Raw genomic sequence first — 13876 nt, forward strand, 5'->3', positions numbered from 1 at the left:
ACATCTACACTCACCACGCGATCCCTCCTGCTCCACTTATTCAGCCACCCTTGCATCCATCCAGCCTTGGCCCCCTATTAGCGGAGGTGCCGCTATGAGTTATGGAATGGCTTTACCGTGTGCTGAAACAGCTGAGGTCATGGATACAGACAGAGTGCATGCATCCTTGTGTGCCGAATGTAAATGAGTTGGCCTTTCTCCAGCCCGGGAGCTGAGCTGAGCTGTGCGTGATCTCGTCTGCTGCTCCCTCTGTAGACGCGAGGCAGGGATCCTGCTAATCATCCCAAAGTATGTGGGACAGCAGACAGCTTTTAGAGAAGGACAAAGATCGTTCCCTCTTAAACATGGGATAAGATGCTTTTTGACAGCAATATCTCGCAATCATCATCTTCCTCCCCCTTGTTTTTTTTTTTTTTTGTAGAGCAGGTGGTGAGGAAAACACCGCCTGCATGTGTGGGTTTCACCTAGTTTCCACTGAGGAAAGGTACATTTCAAACCTCCTCCGACTAGAGATGAACTCAAATGTACGAGGGCCAGAACAATGGCACGAGAAGGAGAAGAGCTCGATAAAGATGCTTGTTTGTTGGGTGCGATCTTGTTAGCAACAGTAAAATAGATTATTTATGCTGTAAAGCCCCAGCATAATTAACATTAAGATCAAATAACAGACTCCAACCAGGCCGAAACTGCTTTATATATGTTATCCTTCGTTCCACAGGCCCCTTGAAATCCCATTAAGAGTAGCACATACATTTACATTCCCTTTAGCTGTAAGAGGAAATGATTGTGTGCAGTGGGGCACAGTTTTGTATTCTGATAGGGAACACAGGGAGCTATGGTGTGCGTGTGTGTGTGTGTGTGTGTGTGCGTGTGTGTGTGTGTGTGTGCGTGTGTGTGTGTGTGTTTGCGCGTGTGTGTGTGTGAGAGATAATGGTACATTTGACTTTGGGGGAAGCCCACTTTTCATATAACTCCATATATGGTAATGTAAACACAGCACTTTCGTAACTCCTCTGGAGCGTGCACACACACACACACACACACACACACAGGCACACACACAAAAAAAATGAATGAACACAGGAAGACCCACTCTGGCAGGAAGTGGCAGCCGCTGCCATGGTAACAAACTGAAACCCAAAGCAGCGAGGGAGAGAGCCTCGCCTTTCTCGCTGCTTTGACGTCATTTCTAGTACGCTACAACTGAAAGGCAGTGGCACACACGGAGGCAAACGTACAGGCAAAAAAATACAGGGAATTTTTGACTGCGTACAGAGAAATGATGACGGACCAGGCACATATTTTGTCTGCGCTGTCCTTTCAAGTAAACCACTGGACTGAAAAAAAACAAAAACATATGTTCAACACTATTAAGGAGAATGAGTTAAAAGAAGCTTGGATTGCATTAACGGCAAGAACAGCGTACTATCAAAAGTGTGACTAATGAATATGCAAATGATCGCAATATGGTCGCAACACATTTTTTAAAACTCTGGCATAATCCACTGCTTAGTGATGTATGAAACAAGTGCAGGAATAATCTGTGCATGTTTAGTAAACGTGTGCTCCTCGGCTCTGCCGGCAGGAGCAATGCATTTGTGAAATGATCTTGTGTAGCGTCACAGGACAAAACTTAACAGAAGAAAAACTATTATCTCCACGAGCTGAATAGGTGCTGAGGATTTAGCAAGTGTGTCACAGCTGTCGCTGCCTCTAAGCCCAGGAAATTAACTTATTTCTTTAACTGTCGCTGCAGGAGATTAATCACAATATCGACGTGTTTCTTCTATTACTCACTCTGCTCATCTATTTTTATGTCAAATCGTCATTGCTGCTACAAATATAAATAGAATTCAATGAAGTTAGTCACCAAAACAGGGGCATTTAAAGTAAAAAAAAAAGAAGAGAAAAGCTACCCACTATCACCAAACAGGTGATTTGTTGCCATTCAAAGAGTAAAGCATCCTCGACCAGGAAAAGCTCTCCCTCGAGGGCCGGCTCATCTTTCCCTCTCTTTTCTCCCCCTTGCCACCTAATTAAAATCTCTGCATCCATACAGATTTATCCACCTCAGTCCCTACAACAGTCCCTCACTCATTAGCCGCAGCCTTATCCTTTGTGATTTGCTTCTTTATGCCGCTGCATTATATTAGAATTGAGGTTTAAAGAACGGCGGGGGTTTGGATTTCGTGTGGCCCTAAAGGCTAAATCCATAGACAACAAATCTCTTTTTAAAGGGCCAAAGGGTAGTCACACAAGTGTGCATACGCAGCCCCTTTTTTACACGCCCTTTGGAATATATTGCCCATTGAGTCTATTTCACCGTTCCGTTTAACGGTACCAACAAAGAATGGGAATTCCAGTGCCAATGCTGTTGTGTTGCACGTCATGCGTCTGATTCGTCATTGTCGTCGCCACGTTATGCATAATTACACACAGGGACGGCAAGATGCTGGCTTGTTTTGGTTTAGTGTGTGAAAAGGGAATAAAGAGATGTCTTAACGACAATATAGTGGGATCTCTTTGTGTGTGTGTTGGTGTCGGGTCTTACGTTGAGTAAGACGCGTGCCAGAGAAGAGGAGGGTTGAGCGGAGGTGCGTATGCAGGCAGGGGTAAACCCAGCAACACTGATCCTGTGTCATGTTCAGTATGCGACGGGAGGCTCTGCTTTAGTAGAACACTCACCTATGAACAAACATCTGCTTTTTTCTGGCCCTGTAATTATCCAGACATATTTGTTCCCCACGTTCTTCACCCCCCCACCGTCCCTCTGTTTCCTACGGCACTCTGAAAGGAGAGAGACAGGTGCTGGTGCCTCATGGGTTTTAAGCTCCTCGGAAATAGTCATTAGCCCTTTGCACAACACACATGCATATACATCCCCCCCCCCCCCCCCCCCCCCCCCCCCCACACACACACACACAGACACACACACAGAGTGATGGAAATGTAGGTTTCTTCTTCTGTGCCTGTCAGTGGTTATGATTTATGACGGTAAATCTCTCAGAAGAGCCATGCGTTGAAACATCTGCGTCTGTGGCAGTTTGTAGGATCCTGAGGCGTCAGCAGTTGTGTTGCCAAATTGTGGGCGGGTTCGTTGGAACCATCTTACCCAACCTGTTGGGTCACTGGTTTAGGAATACGGCAGTGCTGCGTAGGTAGGTTTCTATGTAACCAGTCTTGTTGCGATCACCAAGGAAACTGACGTCACACCGTCTGTATTATTGAAAGGGATATTCAGTGATTTTTAACAACCTAAGAATTACAACATACAATGACCACGTGAGGTCCAGTATCCTCACATAGGATTCATAAAAATAAAAAAATGACATGTCATTTAGAGCAACATAAAGGGAGATATACACTAGAACTGAACGGTTAACAAAATAAATAGTGCGAGAATAAAACATTTGCTGACTTATTGAGTCCTGCATTGTTGTTCAGAAGCCCAGCTCGATAAATATTCAAGGACAAGCATTGTTGTCGATATTCAGATATGTGATTCAATGTGTCAGCAATCATGTCCCTACAAAATATGATTATGTGTTGCTCATTTCCTATGCCAAAGTATGCTTTAGAGGAAATGTAATTGCTATCTTGATTATGTTCAGTTGCAATCTCTTTCCACTATCCAGGAAGTACTTATTGATGTCGAACACTGCACAGAGGTGTAGAGAAGATCGGCATGGATGGTTGCATGCAATTTCTTTTCATTATTTAATCACTGTAAAATTGTTTATTTTTTCAATACCTAATTAATTTTGTGTTATTTCCCTTTACCCTTTACCAAAAAGGTATGAAAACAATGGTTTTTTTTGTATTTAACCAAGTCCATGATCCTTACCTCATCCAAAAGTAAGTAACTTCCTAGATATAACCATATTATTATTATTATTATATTATTAATTATTCCAAACTCTCACAAAACATATTTCCTCAGTCAAATAGGACTGTAATTTTTTAGATGTTATATTAGATGTTCTGATTTTTATCAGTCATTTTTATTTCTCTGTTAATGTTGTAGTTTATCTGTCAGGCTTGTCTAGTGACAATGGAGTCGTGAGTGACACGTCACCAGCCCTGCGATAGATACCACTGAGTGTGATCCAATTGTCCATGGTGGGATCATTGGATCATCCGGGACCCTCCTGCCATGCTGCCTTCCCTCCCCCTTCCCCTAAACAGTGAGGGGCCTCTGGTAGAACAGGGGGGGCAATGATCAATAGGGATTTTGTGTGTTTTTGATTGTCTGTGTGTGTTTGTGTGTGTCTGCAGTGTTTGTTTGGTGTCTGTTTCCCAGCCGGTGTGTGTGAGTGTGTGTTTCCGTGTTTCCATCTGCGTGTGTGTTTAAGTGATGTGGGGTGGGGTTGGAGGGGGGGAGGTTTCTTTTATTTCAGTGCTATGTTTGTGACTGATAGGGTAGCGGACCCCAGTGTGTGGGGGCCCGGGGGACCGGCTCTGTATTGGCAGACCCTGTAGAGAGGCTTTCTGTCCCCCCATCGATCCCAACATGTCAATTAGACAGACTCAAATAAATGTGCCCTCAACCTCAGCAGGCCGGACGTATGCAGAGCCTCCCATGTAAACGACACCCACACATCAGCCCCCGTGTCACTGGAGCCGGGGCGATACCAAAGGGCCTTCTGGTTTGGAATTGACAGGCGAGCTTTACCGCTGCACAGATTGTTTTTCACTTTGACCCTCGGCTTTTGCTCGTGAGCAGTCAGACAATGTGATCAACACTGCAGACATCATGCAGGTGAATTCAGTCAGGACCACGATAGTCAAAATTAATTAATTTCAATAATCGCAATTAGGTATATTTGGCAGTATGACTGAAGTTTGCTAGTAGGTGGGTTTGGTTGCCATTTGACATCAGTCAGACTGCTTCCCCCATGTTTCCTTGTGCTTAACTAAGCTAAACAGCTACCGGGTGTAGCTACATATATTTAATAGACAGATATGAGAGTGTTGTCGATCTCCTCCTCTAACTCTCCACCAGAAAGTGAATGTTTTTAAAGTTTTGAAGCCCGTCTGATCCACAAGATTATTTCTCTGTGAACACACAGACACAGGCACGCATTGACACAAATAGACTTTTGAAGAACCTGGATGAGACCATAAAATTGACTGTGTCTAAACAAGCCCACCATTATAGAGACAGATAGGGGGAGAAGCCTCTTGCAGATAATGACAGGGAGAAGTGAGCGACTCCCTGACAGAAGGTGATGAACGATACTACCTCCGTCTCTTCCCCTCACTCCATCACCCCCTCCGCTCCATATCCACTACTCTCCATCACCCCTCTAAACCCAACTCTCCACGCCTCCTTCCATTGAGCAGACACCCCTGTGAGGGGCCGCCCCAGCCTCCCTCCACCCCCGTCTCTGTACCCCTTGGTACTGATCAGTAGGATTTACTGTGCACTCGTCCACAGTTCTCAGCCGGTCACACACGCCCTCTGGATTGATCCAGGTCAAATTCAATTTGTAAGATATTATGTATTGATCCATGTGCTCCATCCTGCCCCCCACCTACACCCTGTGCGAAGCCCTGGCAGGCGCTCATTGACCCAAATGCAGGATTTCTTGGCTCATCATCATCTCACAAGTGTGGCAGTCTGAGCTAGTATTAGGGTCGGTGGCCTCAGGCCTATAGAGGTGACCTTCCATTAGATCTGCTGCCTAAGATCTTCTACAAAGCACCTAATACTGTGAAACAGGCATCAGCTTCGGATGAAGGTGCTGCTTAGGTTTTTAAAAAAAGATATAAAGATATAATCCACAATTTGTTGAGACAGCTCTGTCACTGCTCAAGAGACCCTCTTTTTTGAACATTCAGCATTACATTTTTGGCTGAATTGGTCCAGTTTTCTTTGGTAAACTTATATTTTGATAAATGACATGAATCTCATTCTCCCTGTTATTTTTGCATGTTTCTTTTATGGAGAAAAGATAAACAGATCCCCCCCCCCCCCACACAAACACACACACACGAACACACACACAACGAATCACTAAAAAGCATGCCACCGTTTAGCTTAGCCAACAGGCTCTAAATCTTGTAGATCAATAGCTGTTCCCTAGTCTCTCCATCAAACCCACTAGTAAATAATTCAAATGAGATAGTTAAGCCCCTTAGAATATAAATTATGGGGGGGAAAAATCCTCATTGTGATTTGGGTGTGCGATTTACGGGCATAGCAGTCACTGTGGAGAACCAGGGGGAAACAGGAATCAATGGTTAAATCTAAGCAGGTTAAATCAATGACCGCTTTGACTGGATAAATTGAGATATGAAAAGCTTTTATGACGTTCCTAATACATTAACATTAAATATTCAAGAGGCACCAGATCACTTTCACGTTAAACAGATGGCGGCATTACAGTTTTGTCAAAACAAAACAGCATCCGCACATTCAACCCAGTGCGTGAACATACGCAGGTCAACACAGAGAGAGACTCGGACCCAGACTCCAGCAAACGTATCATGGTTCGCCACAAATGAGTTGACACGCAAACGGATGAGCTCAGGTCCTGCATGGCTGCCACAGATAAGAGAAATAAGGTCACATGCTAACAGGGGAGAAAGCGCTACGCCAAGGTGAGCAATGGCCATGACATTTCACAAACTAGGCTAATTCCCCAGAAAATTTTGAAAAGGGCACATTGCACATTATTGCATCACGATTGTGATCATGTTCAAAGCATAGCAGAGTCACTGTCTTTTTCCTCCGCAGCTCTGTCTTTCTTTTCCTTTTTTGAGCCCAGAAATCTTCTTTGTCGACGAGGAGACATAATCTGTCACAACAAGTACATGGTAAATTACCACGCTTCATGCTGCGCATTTTAAAACAAAGCTCCAAAAGTGGATATCCACTAATGTTACTGAATGGGACAAAGCATACATTCTTTAGAGGACGAATGCGACTCAAATTCTTATCTCTGCCAGACACTGCACAAACGGAGGACATGGGGGACCCGTGCACGCACATGTGTGCTCAAGTGGGTAGCAATGCCTCCATGTGTGTCCTGTATGTGTATATATGGGCTAGAGAGAGAGAGAGAGAGAGAGAGAGAGACAAAGGCAGTCACAGGAGTCCCTGCGGGGTGAGTGCAGGACGACACTGTGGAGTTTCCTCGTTGGCGTGTGGGATTCCCTCTGTTTACCCCTCCATTTCCGGCCTCGGCAAGGAAGCGTGAAACACTCTCCAGCTCCCCTGGCAGGAAACACGAGCCTGTTCTGCTTTGTGACTCATCATGACCTTCAGCCAAACGCTCAGCACGTGACAGTTTGAGAAGAGCCCAGGGGGGAATTGAAATGCTCTTAGAAAACAAAACGTGCATGCTGACATATGTCTCTCTCTCAATGTACAGTAAGTCTTTTTCCAATAGCACATTGCTCTGGGGTGAATTAAGCCGGTGCAAAAAAAGTATTACTCACACTGATCTCACACTTGATCATATCAAAAACGAAAAACTGTCCAGGGGCCAAAGAGAGCAGTTGTTGTGAGATTGCAGCAGTTTCCACGACGTCGCAGCACTCATGCAATAGTATAGCAGACATTAAACAGAACAAAGACGCATTGGTTAAGTGTGTCAACATTAAACTGTGACAACTTTTCTTTGTACTATCCCTCTCTGTTCTAAACAGGTACTACGCAAGATTGCTCTAAAATATGAGCAGTCACATCTGAGCTTGTTGCCTAAGAAAAATGCTCATTTGAACCGTGAGCATATTGACAAATATAATATAAATATGACAATCAGAATTAATCCTATTTGCAGCTCACTATAATGCAATAATGCACAGTAACTACAATGTGAGATTCAGATTGATAATTGCTGTAGATGAATAAGTTGACTTTAATTACTTAAGCAAATTCTCAGTAGCCTCTATGTGTATCATGAATCATGTGTGTGCTCATTCTAGCAATTGCTTGTGGCCTTGAGTTCCTCAAGTTGTAATGAATTAGCAGTCGTATTTGGAACCAGTTCAAACACGTGGAAATGTGGAAACCTGATATTGAATCTCCCATTAGCAAGCAAAACATTTCCAGGAGCAATTTGAATGTCACATAATTGTGAAGAAAGTTCACGTGTACCACACTGCACACAGAGATAGCGAGGGCAGGGACTTACTTATAAAGGTTATTGCCCCCGGCAACGCAGACGTATGAAGCTCATTTAGGACCCTAATGAAAAAGTCCATGTCCAACATCAGCATTTGTAGTTTCCCAAGCAATGTGGCAGGCATTGGAATATCATTTCTTATTAGTTAATTTGTTATTCACTTCCAAAAAAAAGGGAAGGACAAATAATTCATACAAAATTTCACTGAAAAACAAGCAAATAAATGCGAACAGTGGTCCCACAGAGGATCACCAAAGTCATTGTCATGAACTCTTTTGTTTCTTGTGGACTTATGGATGTATTTATTTCATGTGTATCTCTGTCAAGTCCCTTCTGTTCCTTCCTAGAGTGTCTCTGCCTTAGTTAAGCTACTTTTGTTATATCTCGTGTTTCAATCTGAGTTCTCTATTTCCTGCTTTGTTCTGAACTTCCTGTTCTTCTCTCTCTTGTGTTAGGTCTTTTGACTTTTCTTGTGTCTCTCCTGCCCCTGTGATGGTCGGCCCCTGTTCCTAATGTGTTTCACCTTGTGTATGAAGTCTCTGTGATTCCCTTTGTTCTCAGTCAGTTTGTCTGTGGTGATGGTTCAGTTCAGTTCTGATACCTGTGCCGTGTTTCCTGGTTAGGTTTATGGTTCCCAGTGTTTTTTCACAGTGGTTTACTTTTGTTGGATTTTCTCCTTTAGTTACCTGAAAGACTGTAAGTCTCTTTTTATTGAATCTTTAGTTCCTGCACTCTGCATTTCGGTCCTTCTTCGACTTCAAACCTGAGAGTTGTTAGGATTCATTCTCTGGGGACCGTGAAGGTCTGTAGCACATCTCATGGCAATCCATCTTATAGTTATAAAGTCAGGATCACATGGTTGAACCAACGCTCTCATTTCAGCATCTAAATTCCACACACCTTTCTATTATTCACAAATAAAGCATCACATGTATTTCCATTTCATTTTTATTCTGCTCTCAGGCTTTGGAAGTCAACGCGGCAAAACCCTTGAACTGTGTCACAATGTATGAGCACGGACTGAGTGATGAGTGGCTGTTGTTTTTCTTTGAGTTGACTGTGTTGAAAGTGGACTTCCTTCCTTCCTCCCCTTCAGATTTCAACTCCGTCTGAGTTTGGTGTCATGGGCCAACAGTCAGAGACAGGGCCGGCTGTGAGGCTGGACTACATCAAACACACACCAGACACTGCAGCCGGAAGACGGGCAGGAACCGTTGAGCTCTGCTCGACTCTGTCACTGTCTATCATCACAAAAAAAACCAACAACCTAGAATGAGTAGTGCTGCGCAGATGGGGGAGGTGGGGACTGGGAGGGGTCAGGCAGGTGGGAAGGGACGTAAGCCAACAGTCAGCCTGCATTTTGTCAGCATGTTCTTCTGCTCAGCCTTGTCTGAACTTTATGTTCAAGGGGAGAGAAAATGAGAATATCAGAGTTTATGTCAAGCGGCGACGGTATCCTCATTCATCTGCAATCCTCTCTCTTGGTGCAGGGCAATTACAAAAACACAGCACACGCCAAATTTTCTGAGGGAAAAGGTTATTTTCAGGGAATGAAGATAGACTTTCCACTTGACCCGTGTGCAATGAAAGAGCATAACAATGGAACAGGATTTCTCTTTTCCTGTGGTTTCTGACATTTAGCAGAGTGGTCTTTTGACTGAATGACTGGGGGAAAAAAGAGGTAATGTATATGATTGTTGTAGCATTTATGTGATCCATGCAGCCATCTCTCATTGTGTTGCTGATTTCTATGTTTAGATCAGACACATGTAAACTAATAGATTCTGTCCAAAAGTGTATTGGAAAAATGACATATATTTAAAGGGGTTAGGGGGCAGCATGAAAGAAAAGCATACCACTGGTCGGCAAATCTAAGATAATGTGCTTTCAAAGTAGGAATTTGAAGGACATTCAGTTAATGTAGAAATATTGATTGATGAATTGGAAAAATGCGTTTGCTCACAAACTGTGTAACATTCCAGACTGAAATCCAAACATGTCAGACAAGATTTAAACCAAACCAAGCAATGCTAAGCTGATCCAAGACCTGGGGAATCTAGCGCAGACTGGGCTGGATCTCATCAGCCGTCCGATGTCCGTCAGTCTGCACAGATTGTCTGAGCCAGTCTGGGAAGTATTGATCTCCCTGATTGATCTATGGCTCTGTCCATCTGCCTGATCCAGACCTTAATGCCACAGAGTACACAGGAGGAAGAGGTGGGGAGGGTAGGGAAGGGTAGCAAAGGGAAGATAAACGGATAAGAGCACGGATAGGGTGGTGCACCAGGAAGTGAAGAGGCAGAGTAGGAGGGAATAGAGAGAGTCTAGCCAGTCGAGTCTGGACAGCTGGTGTCGATAACTAATCTGCCCATTGCTGGTGCTTTTTGTCGAACATGAAACCTGGCAACCTGATAGCATGAATTAATAAATGAACAATTTCTTCTACAATGGGGGCCCCCTGTTCCACTGGGGTTTCTTTACACAGACACAATAGACACTTAGAGGGGCCCACAGGGGTGTTCATTCCCTCAAGTACTAACTACCCAGACCACTGGATGACTGAGAACCACTTGATCAAATAATGACACCGAGAGCTGATGTCCCCGCTCATGTACCCATTGGAGTAATGCACCGTATGGGATCTGTGAATAGCGTGGGGAGGGAACGGACTGTCGCTTTCTCTGTGTCTGTTTCTTTTCTCAGCTTATTTCGAGCAGGCCTAATAAGCAGTGTGGGTGCTGAATGAGGAACCATTAGCTCAATAGCTGAATGAAGCAGCCTCCTCTTGCATCTTTGCTTTTCACCCACCGGCAATGGGAACACCTGCACAGGGAGACATAGGCACGATGGGAGGGGCAGAGGAAAAAGAGTGGCAGGGTTAAAAGGTGCAAAGAGGGGGGAGGTGAAGATTCAGTAGAAAGAAAGAAAGAAAGAAAGAAAGAAAAGAAATTTGCTTTGTTGTCCAGAGTAACATGTCACTATCACCCTGTGAATTGACGTATTCAGACCAGTCGTCTTGTGATTGGATCGCTCGAGACCGATGTTCATACCAGGTCTGAGCGGGACCTCAGTGAGTTTCCAAATGCTGGTATGCTAAGCTGAGCTACGTGGCTGTTCATCGTGGGATATTCACTCCAAATTCTATATATTTTCAGCTCATGAATGTGTCAACAACTGTAAAATTCTGAGCGGGTAGCATGGCCCTATCCAGAGGAAAGAAAAACTCGGCCCACCAGTACCTCCAAAAACTCACTAATTAACTTGTCATAGCTTGTTTATTATCCCATACAAAAGTGTGTTTTCGTGATGGTTATTGTGTTGTGCTTTTTCTTGGCCAGGTGCAGTGACATATTGCAGATTCCCAGTAAACCACATAGACTCCAAGAACAAAACAAACAGTATGAAATTGAGTTAGTGATCGTTGATCCGAGTCTGTCTAGCTGTGTACAGTCTTTACGCTGAGCAAAGCAAACTGGCTAGTGGTTGCTTGTTCTCACCTCCTGGAAACAATGCTAGATGTTTTGCAGTTGACAGCCGCAACTGAAATTGATGACGGAAGGTGAAAAGAAGGAGGCTAAGGCATTGTGGGTGCTGAGTGAGGCTGCGTCAGAGGGCTGATGTATGGCAGGGCAGATGCAGCGGGCCGGGGCCCGGCGGGGGGGGGTTGAGTGGATATAGGCTTGGCTGATGTAAGCTTCCAGGCGGGGCCCAGGGGAAAGAAGGGAGAGAGAGAGAAGAGGAGCAGGCATGCAAGCTATGTGATGATTATCCGAAAAAAAACACAGGGGCCGTCTGTTCCCTACCCTGCCCAGGCTCGGAGGCACAGGGCTGGGTTCCTGAGCAGGTGTGCATGGGTGGGAAAACACAGAAAAAGAAGAAGGAGGGCAGATGCACAGTCGGGGAAAGGAAACCATCGTAGGAATGGACAGGAGAAGAAAGGACAAATTAGAGGCCGACAGAGATGAGTGGCCCATTGAGTCAAAAAAAAGGAAAAAAAACCTGAAAGACAGACATAAGCTCTTGATGACATCAAAGCCGCAAGCAGTCGTACACCACTGAGATCAGAACAGGGGTCAAGCCTGGTGGAGGAGAACAGCTCGCAGGCTTGCTGGAAGCTATCCTGGTCATTAGCGTCTCTCGCATGGCTTAATGAAGAGCTCAGACACTGGGGGTCTGTATGCCTTCCAGCATCCGTCTGTATGGTTAGATGTCAATATAGAAATCGCCTAGTATCAGAGGAATCGCAGGGATCAATTGAGAGGAGAGGAGAGCGTAACTGGATCACTGTGACCCTCGGCTGACCCTTCATCACCGGGACACACACACTATGTCACTTGTCCCCCGGACGCAAACTTGCTCCTCTCTCAAATACACATGCGCACACACACACACACACACACACACCTGACCTTTCACCTCATCGGTTTGCAGATGTAAATATGGCAGAAGAGGAAGATAAATATATTCTTTTACACTTTTCAAATTTAAAGCTGTGAGGCTAATTAGTAGACGGTGGTACTTTAGATCCTCTCTGAAACCCAATTGTCCTTTTCATGTCACTAGGACTGCTTTGTACCACATGACCACATCAGTCATACTTACAAAATCACAACTGTAAAGGATAAACGTGACAACTCTCATGTAGGCCAAAAATGTACCAGTGATAGTACACGTGTGTAACCGTCACTGAGCCAAAAAAATGTGTGGTAGTTCTCTTTGTGAGTGCGTTGCATATGTAAAGCTTTGAAAGGGCAAATAATTGGCTTGTGACTCTGCGGAGCAAAATAATTAAGCACAGATAAACCAGCAGGGACCAACATAGCCCTTCCTCTGTACATACATACCACACACACACACACACACACACACACACACACACACACAGTCACTGTTGCCTTGTCAGCTACTGCTGCTTCTGGTAAAGAGCGCAGGCTGTGGGGGCGCAGGGACATTTCTCGCTAAGGGAAGTGGTTGGCTTTGTTGGTCTCATTTTTAGCCCTGCGTTATGAGAAATGGCCGAGCGCTGCTTTCATTTCGAAGCCGAGCGGCTGGCAATTACACTGTGCGGGTCACGCGACTGAGATGCACGGCTCTTTACTGCACCACCGAGGCCCTCCAAGGCTGATATGCCAAGAATGAAAAATAAAGAGCCAACCCCTCCCCCCTGCACTGCTCCGACCCTCCCCTCCCCTCCCCGCTCTCAGATAAACACACACACACACGCACAGAGTCGGTATCTTGCCCTCTGAATGGCTTCTAGACCCATATGTGCAGGCCCCTCATCTTTGCATTTATCAGTCTCACAGTATAATGAATACCTTGCGCTGGAATGAAAGGATTCACCAATAACACGCCAAACATGGCCCCAGCCCGTAATGCTCTCATTGTTCTCTGTTGCATTTGCTCTATTGAAATATAGATCAATATCCAGAGACAATAGATGACCAGCAGCATCAGACCAATACAACACACTCATTTAATTGGTAGAGAGTTGTCATTAATCTGGGGCAGTGTGTGTGTGTTTCTTTTGCATGTGTGCTTCCCATTGTCCGTCTTACTTTGTTTTTCCTCCCTCTCCCAACGACAGGCGTCTTTTTCTGGTCAAGGAGGACATTGATGAATTGCTGCAAGGCGAGCCGGAGAGGCACAATTAAGATTCCATCAGGATAAAGGTAAAGGTAAATTATTTACATTAACAAGAAGACTCGGCTGCCCCAAACTTTCCTCCATAAATGGAGAAAAGC

General features: G+C 44.8%; 1 long non-coding RNA gene across 2 annotated transcripts in view; it reads left to right on the top strand.

The window, feature by feature from the left end:
- The first annotated feature begins 9469 nt into the window (after positions 1–9469).
- The window catches only part of LOC118318697, a 39012-nt gene continuing 34605 nt past the window's right edge, over positions 9470–13876 (top strand). For both annotated transcript variants that reach the window (XR_004795787.2, XR_004795788.2), the window contains exons 1-2: positions 9470–9813; positions 13720–13804. This is a non-coding gene — a long non-coding RNA (uncharacterized LOC118318697). The remainder of the gene's footprint in view (positions 9814–13719; positions 13805–13876) is intronic.

Source organism: Scophthalmus maximus, chromosome 13, assembly GCF_022379125.1.
Source record: "Scophthalmus maximus strain ysfricsl-2021 chromosome 13, ASM2237912v1, whole genome shotgun sequence".
Classification (NCBI taxonomy): Eukaryota; Metazoa; Chordata; class Actinopteri; order Pleuronectiformes; family Scophthalmidae; genus Scophthalmus; species Scophthalmus maximus.